General features: G+C 33.0%; 1 long non-coding RNA gene across 1 annotated transcript; it reads right to left on the minus strand.

Annotated features, from left to right (window-relative positions):
- Positions 1 to 882: 882 nt before the first annotated feature.
- Positions 883 to 1280, minus strand: LOC148203930 (uncharacterized). The gene is made up of 2 exons (XR_015784467.1): positions 1187 to 1280; positions 883 to 1081 (listed from the first exon to the last, which is right to left on the minus strand). It is a non-coding gene; the product is annotated as an uncharacterized LOC148203930 (long non-coding RNA).
- Between the last annotated feature and the right edge of the window lie 7020 nt (positions 1281 to 8300).

Here is an 8300-nt window from a genome sequence, read left to right on the forward strand (position 1 = left end):
TCAAGTGGGGCCGCTTCTATGAGATTTTGGCATGACTCTAAAGCACTCATGAATACCAAGCACACGCATAGCCTAATAAGTGCATCACAACTATAACAACAAGGATTATGGGGGTGTACTGTGATTGATAAACCTCTATAACACACTCAAGTGTCTTTAGTTCATATAGCTTGCTATACCAATTTTGATGCATTACACCTTGTGAAACCCAGAATAAATTCTTTTCTCTTTCGTTTTATATATTTTGCAATATGTGGGGGATTGTTATAAGTTTTGAATATAATATTGCAAAATATTTTATTTTGAATGTTGCTACTGTCCCACAAGTCTTGTAAGTGTTGTTGCCAACATTTTAATTTATTAAAAAATCATTTTTCTAACAGACATTTTGGATCTTTGGATCATGGGCCTTATTCACCAACTTTATAAATAGAGCACTTCCTTCACTCCAAAACAAATGATCGGAGATCATTTTTCTCTCATTCTCTCTTCTCTTAGTTTCATTCTTTCTCTTTTCTTCTTTTCCTAAAAATATTTTGAGTTTATTTTATTTTATTTATAGAGATCCTTGATAGTTTTAATATCCTTAGAAATTCGACTTTGTCAACAATTTTTACAACAACATATATAATAGTCATAATTATTGAAAATATTTATGTTTTACCCTTTTTCTAATAATAGAACGGGTTAAAAAAACATAATTTTTGAAGTAAACATGTGTCTTTTAGGGTGGGTTCAAATTTGATTAGTGATGCTACGGAATTTCAACCTATAAACCCAGTTCTACTGATAAATATGAGATAAAATCATGTAAAAATAAATAGAATTATAATTTATTTTTCCTCAGGAATGTTTTATAATATTGAACAGTCATAAAAATCATACAAGAAATTGAAACAATTTATTTATGTTTCGACATGTTTATCTGATTCTTAACTTATGCAGCAACATAGATTTATATTTATGCCTTGAATAGTACACACACCACCAAACTGTTTAAACCCTAAACCTACACAATAATTGAAACAAGCTTTTCCATCCGGACAATGCCCTTCCTTACGACAAACTACGTCCGCCGATCCTGAAATCAATCGTATTTCATTACAAAATGCATGCAAAATCACAACTTTACTTTTAATAAACTCAAATATCTCCACTTAATGCTTTCTGTTCATCATAGCTTTACCTGAACTCAAAAGCAAAGCAATACACAGAATTCCAACTATACAACTCAGACTCGTTCTTCTGGACATCATTTTGCTGATATGAGTTTATCAAGATGATATTCTCTTCTCTCGCTTTTTATGCTTATATATATATATAGAATAAGAGCAGGGAAGATATAATAATTCCTAATTATTAATTTATTTAATAAAATATTTCAGTCAATCAGAAAAGAAGCGTTACTGTAAATAGTATCATTGATAATCAATGCAATAAATATTCATTCTGTATCAAATTTACTTCCATTGGAGTTACTAAATAAGTCATTAATGGTATATATAGAAGTTTTAGAGAAAAAAAAATCAGAAATAGACAGAAAATATTATAAAACATAATAAATAAATGAATAAGTATCTCTTACTTCTAGAAATAATTACATTATTTATTATTATGATGGAAGGAAACTTATCATTTTCAAAAATAATAAATTAATAAATAAATATATTTATTGAGGAAAGAGATTAGAGTGGGGTAGTTTTCAAAAAAACTAGTTTTATAAGTTTTTGTAAAAAATAAAAAATGTGATAGGCAAAGGAAATCTTAATATTCATACTTATTTAATAAGAGGTGAGAAAACGTTTTTCTTGTATAACAAGACAACTTTCATTTCCCAATCAGATCCACGTGTAAGTCCACATATTAGTAATTTTCATAGTTATTAAAAGGAATTATTTGACTTGGTTTACCCCAACACTCGATTTGATGGACAACTCAATCTAACTCATCTACTAATGACTTTCATACAAATGACTTTAGTTTGGCCCAAGATTAATTCTTCTACATTAAGAAAATAAATAATAAATAATATTAACAAAAAAATTCATTAATAAAATAAAATTTATGAACAAATTTTATTGATAAATTTTAAAAATTTTAATTATTGACAAACAATATCTATTAATAATAAATTTCTCATTGATAAATTATATTTTATTATTGACAAAAATATTAATCGATAATAGATCCGCTGTACAATTTGTTGGTAAAATTCATCGATAAAACTATTTGTAATGATTTTCTAAATTATTTGATATTTTTTTCTGTAATTAAAATTTTTTGAAAACTCATTAATAATTGAATTATTTGAAAATTTATGAAAAAATTCGTCAGTAATTCAATGTTTATAAACTTGGTCACTAAATTCATTAACAATTATGTTTTTTAAAAATCTATTGGTATGTAAATTTGTGAGTAAAATGGACATCAAACTTTTTTGTCAAAGTTTGATTATATATTTTTTTTTAAATTAATTGGATTTGACTAAAAAGAAAAAGAGAAAAAGAATGAGAAGAAAGAAAAAGTGGAAGTAGCAGTGATAGTCATGGAGGTGATGACGGTATTAATGACAACGACAATCATGGTGGCAACAATGCAAGATAGCGGGAAGTGACGATGACCAATGACAAATGAGAAGGAGGAGGAGGAAGAAGAGGAAAAGATTGAGGATTCATTGTCAACATTAACGATGAATGAGATGACGAAGGAAAGGCTGGAAGAGGAACAGGTAAAGAAAAATAATGTACTTCCCCTCCATCCTATTGGAACAATCAGTACCGATATTACGCAGCGGAAATAATAAAACTCAAAGTACGATACGGATTGTTAAAAGCAAACAGCTTGTTCGGTCAATTTAAAAAATGGTTCTTTTAATTTTCTTTTAAACATTTGATCAAACAGTTAATGTGCAGAAAATGTAAAGAGTGTAGGAAGTAGAAAAAATCACACAAATGATTTTTATCCTGGTTTGAATCAAAAGATTCTACGTCTAGTCGTTAAACACTATGAATAGTGATTAACTTTTTCACTAAAAACAGTTTTACAGATTACAATATAGTGAATGAAATAAGAATGATAAAACCTTCCTTCGACGAACGAACTGGAAGGAAACTTCCATCGACAAACAAACCGGAAGCAAGCAACGAACACTTTCCTTCAATAGACGAACCGGAACAGTGCAACAGAAAATCTTCCTTCGATTAACGAACTAGAAGAAAACAACTTTGCCAACTTGAAGAGAACTGCTCCAACCTTTGACCCACAAAGCGCGAGCTTCTCCTATTTACAAGACTTGACAAGAGCATTGAACTAACACTTGAGAACTTCCTCAAATCACACTGTATTCTCAAATGACTTAGATAAATCCTCTAAGGGTTTTAGACAACTATATATATCCCACAGGTCTGAATTTAAAAAGACACAATACAACTGCCAGTGATAATCGATTATTGTAAGTAATAATTAATTATTCAAGTCTGTTACAAGGTTTTCAAAAAAAAATGATAATCGATTATCTTGAGGAATAATCGATTATCTGCAAGACTTCGGCAATTCTTATCCAGACCAGGATAATCGATTATCTACGAGAGAAATGGTTTTTCAAAAAGGCTCGTGATAATCGATTATTACATCAAATAATCAATTATATGTGCAGATATCCTAAAGACAGGAAATTTCTAAGTGTTTACATGTTCAAAGTTATTCCTAATACATTTTTAGTCTACAAAAATGCTTTTAAATAAATTACAACTTCATTCTTCGAATGGTTCTCTTGCAGCATCATCAAAATCATTATCTTTTAAAATACCAATACACCTTATTGGTATTAATCTTCCCCTTTTTTATGATGATCAAACATCATTTGTTTAAAAACAACTTCATGTTATTTGCAAAAACAAATTTAAACTCACAAAGAAATAAGTTAGCAGTAACTGCACTATGAATGTGTTCTTGTCCCCTTTTTTGATCAGAAGCAAAATGAATAATCATCTCCCCCTCAAAAGGTGCTCCCCCTCTTTAAAATAATGTATGCAGAATATTGGAACAAGAAAGCATTTTATTTAATTGGAGAGAAAATGTCATTCTTAGCATAAGGCCTAAAGTCTAAAATTCTGGACTGGGTGGTTTTTCTGGAGGATGAAGATTGAGATGATTTTCAATGTTCCCAAGACGAGTGTCAAAGTCGTTAAATTGGTCAATCACATATTCTTCATGAGTTTGTTGTCACTCAAAGACTTGATCAAAATGGGCTTGTTGAGCAAGACTCGTGTCTTGCGGTTGTTTGGACATCCTAGCAAAATATTCTTCCATGGAAAGGGTGGAAGATGAAGGCATTTGCGAAGGACCAACATCAGAAGGAGCAGTAGCTCTTACAGTTTCAGCCATGTGAGCGTCCATATCATCATCTTCACTATCTTGGTGATCGTCATCATTGTGAATGATCACACGCCCACGAGCAACAAAACCCATTTGAGGAAACGTTGTCTCCCCAATTTCAGTGCCAATTGCTCGGATGGGTTGGGTGAGCTCTCCGTCCACATTTACTCCTTTGTATTCAAGAATTCTAGTAATGAGGAGTGCATAAGGAAGATGATAGACATGATACTTTTTAGCCTTCGGCATAGTATCTGAGATGAGTGCAGGCCAATCAATATGTATGTGATTTAAAATCCCATACAGAAGAAGAAAATCTTGCTCATAAAAATGAGGATGATTTGTGGCACGGGGGCACAAAAGCCACACAATCAGATACTGAATTAAGCGTTCTTCAACTTTGAATTCGCCCATCAGTAATTGACGACGATTTGTTTGTTGTTCAGGATGAGGGAGAAAGGATTGGAAGGCAAGAAGGCTGTTGAAATCTGGCACCCCAAGATGAACTTTCATAGCATCATCCCAAATGGTGAGTTGTGCAACATTTGTCCAAATGTCATCATCACTAGTGCAGCAAAGGGAAACGACCGCGGTTGTTTTTGAATATACGTCGCGGTTTTAGAACAGCGGCATATACGGGCGAGGTAAAAAAGTTTGGGACTTCAAGTCGCGGTTGTTAGCAAAATGATGAAGATGAAGTTTTGATGATATCCAAATCAAGTCAAGATACATCAAGATTCATGAAGATCCTTTGAAGACTTGTTTTTGTTATAAAAAGCTTTTGTAATAATTATAGTTTAAGGTTTAGAACTTAGATTTTTGTTAGGTTTTGATTCATGTTCTTTCACAGTGTATTATTGTTGCTAGGAATCAAAAACTCTTGGTTTTAATCGATTAAACCTAGTTATAATCGATTAAAACGGTGCAGGTGTTGAAAACCCAATCAGATCAGGAATAATCGATTAAAGCAAGTTTTAATCGATTAGCTAATCGATTAATCCTGAGAATAATCGACTAAAGCTGATCGTTGGAGTTTTCCAACTTTTGAAAACTAGTCGTTGCACTCATTTTAGTCGATTAACAGTAATATTAATCGATTAAAAGCGTTAAATGGCCAGTTACGGAGAATGGAAGAGTATTTTCCTGAGTCTATAAATAGGCTCTCCTTATCCATCAACAACAACTCTTCCATTGTGCTCTAATACTCAAAAATCATTGAGACTTGTGTGTTCTTGTTCGGCTTGTGAAACTCATGTTTGTGGAGTTGGTGAAGTGCTGCTACGGTGACAGAGGAAATAGCCGGTTCATCCTTGGTGTGTCTAAGGAGGTGTACGAAAGAGGAAGTTCATCCTTCGTGAAGTATTCGGAGGAGGTGTTCATCCTTTGTGAAGACTCAAAGGAGGTGGAGGTTCATCTCTTATGGTATCAAGAGAGGTGGTTTCTAAACTTTTACAAATTGTTTCTTTGTGATTGTAATTTGTAATTGTTTTGTGAGTAGTGAAGTGTTTATCTTGGTTTGAGATAAGCGACTGGACGTAGGATTGGTAAGATCCGAACCAGAATAAGATCATCTGTGCAAATTTCTCTCAACCTTACTCTTGTTATTAATTTATATTATATGCTTAGTAAGTTTAATTGAGTAGAAATTAAAAGGCACACGATAATACTAAAAACCCTCTTGGTTTGTTATTCCAGGCTAACAATTTCGCTGTAGCCGCTCTGACAGCGGTTACAACCAGGGTAATAACCTGGGGATATGACAGCGGTTCTTTCTTGAACCGCGACCAAAACCCCCTTATATTTTTTTTAAGTTTTCGTGTAACCTTTGGCCGCGGTTCCAACCATAGAAATAACATGGAGATATGACAGCGGTTTCTGTTGGAAGCGCGGCCAAAACCCTTTTTTTTTAAAAAATCGTCTAACCTTTCTACCTCGGTTTTGGCCACAACCGCGGCCTATTCTCCTGCAATTGTTTTAATAGCAAGTCTATTTTTGTGACATCCACTATCACAAAAACACACCTGCATATCAAAACAATATCATAACAACACAGATTCAACACAATAGTCAATATTTACATGACATAATGTACAAAGTCTAATAACTATAAATCAACATGTTCTAATGTATTTTAAATCTAATAACTGTGAACTATTATATAATCTAACTAAATGTTTTGCAATTTCTTTCCTCAGGAATGTAAGTGGCTTCTCAGGAATTGGAGTAGAAGTCTTGAATCTCTCCACAAGACAATTGTATTAATTAGTGCATATGAATTCCAAATGTTGGAGAAAATGAAAATTCATTAAGATGTTCTCTAATTTGGGTTGCTTTCAACTTTCTCGCATTCAAACAATTCACACAAGGACATATAAACTTCACTTCATCATCACTTCTACCCTCATTACGTTGTGCAAATTGTATAAATTTCTCTACCCCTCTCTCGTACGTAGCACTAATGCGTGGTAAATTAAGCCAATTTCGATCCATACGTAAATATTCTACAAAAATACAATCATACAATTATACAATATATTCAACATACAATCAATTCAATAATACAATTAATTCAATTATACAATCAAAAAATTAATAGACATTCAAATTATCAATTCAAACATTCAATCATACATAATTATTCATATTCAACACACAAAAAATTAAAAATTAACAAAATGAAAATTAATAAACAAAATAATACAATCATACAATCAAACAATTAATAAGCATTCAAATTATCAATTCAAACATTCAATCATACAATATTATTCATATTCAACCTACAAAAACTCAAAAATGCACAAAATGAAAATTAATAAACAGAATAATACGAACCTGGGAGCGTGAAAAACCACACAATAATGAAGAAGATTGAACAACCCGCGGTCTGAATGGGAGAAATTTAAAAGAAAAAACACAATACCTACAAAAAAATACAACAAAACGTAAGTTTGATAATCCGAATCAATAAAAAAAACATATCAAACCAACCCAAAAATGAAAAAAAAATGAAAAAACTCCAGCGACCAAAGCCAAATTTGATTGGATACAAACGTAGGTGATGAAAAATGAGGAAGGAAGTCCTTCTACAATGACAGCGGCAACGCAACACAATGGCGGAAGAAAGAATGGAGAAAGATCGCGGTGGCAAGAACGTCGTTGCAGAGAAAATGCTAGAGACTCTTCGCGTTCAAAACTGTTTGAGGAAGACGAAACTGTTTACTCTGTAATATTTTTTTTAATCTAATCAAATGTTACTACCGTAGTTCATTAGAAAATTGCGGTAATAGAGGGGATACAACCTCGGTTCCCAACATAACTGAGGCCTATTCTCTAAAAATAAAAATTTAAAATTGTTCTAAAATGACAATTTTGAAAATTTTTTCAACCTTTATGTCGCGGTTCCCCGCTCAACCGAGGCCTATTCTCTTAAATATTTAAAATTTGTTCATATCAGGGAATAGGCCACAGTTCCCCCTAGAACCGCGGCCTATTCCCTAATGGTCTGACTTCAAAATTTATTTCAGGACTACTTTGGAGGGAATTTCAGAATTTTGCAGGGACAATAGACCGCGATTTCCCCCAGAACCGAGGCCTATTCCCTGACGGTCTGACTTCAAAATTTATTTCAAGACTGCTTTGGCGAGAATTTCATAATTTTGCAAGGACAATAGACCGCGGTTCCCCCCAGAACCGAGGTCTATTCCCTAACGGTCTGACTTAAAATTTATTTCAGACTGACTTAGGTGGGAATGTCATAATTTTGCAGGCACAATAGACCGCGGTTCCCCTCAGAACCGAGGCCTATTCCCTGACGGTCTGATTTCAGCTTGACTTGGGTGGGATTGTTAGAATTTTGCAGGGACTATAGGTCGCGGTTCCTTGGAGAACCGCGGCCTAAAGGTATATACGATCGCAGTTCTGTT

Source organism: Vigna umbellata, chromosome 2 (assembly GCF_029865625.1).
Source record: "Vigna umbellata cultivar VRB3 chromosome 2, Vumbellata_1.0, whole genome shotgun sequence".
NCBI lineage: Eukaryota > Viridiplantae > Streptophyta > Magnoliopsida > Fabales > Fabaceae > Vigna > Vigna umbellata.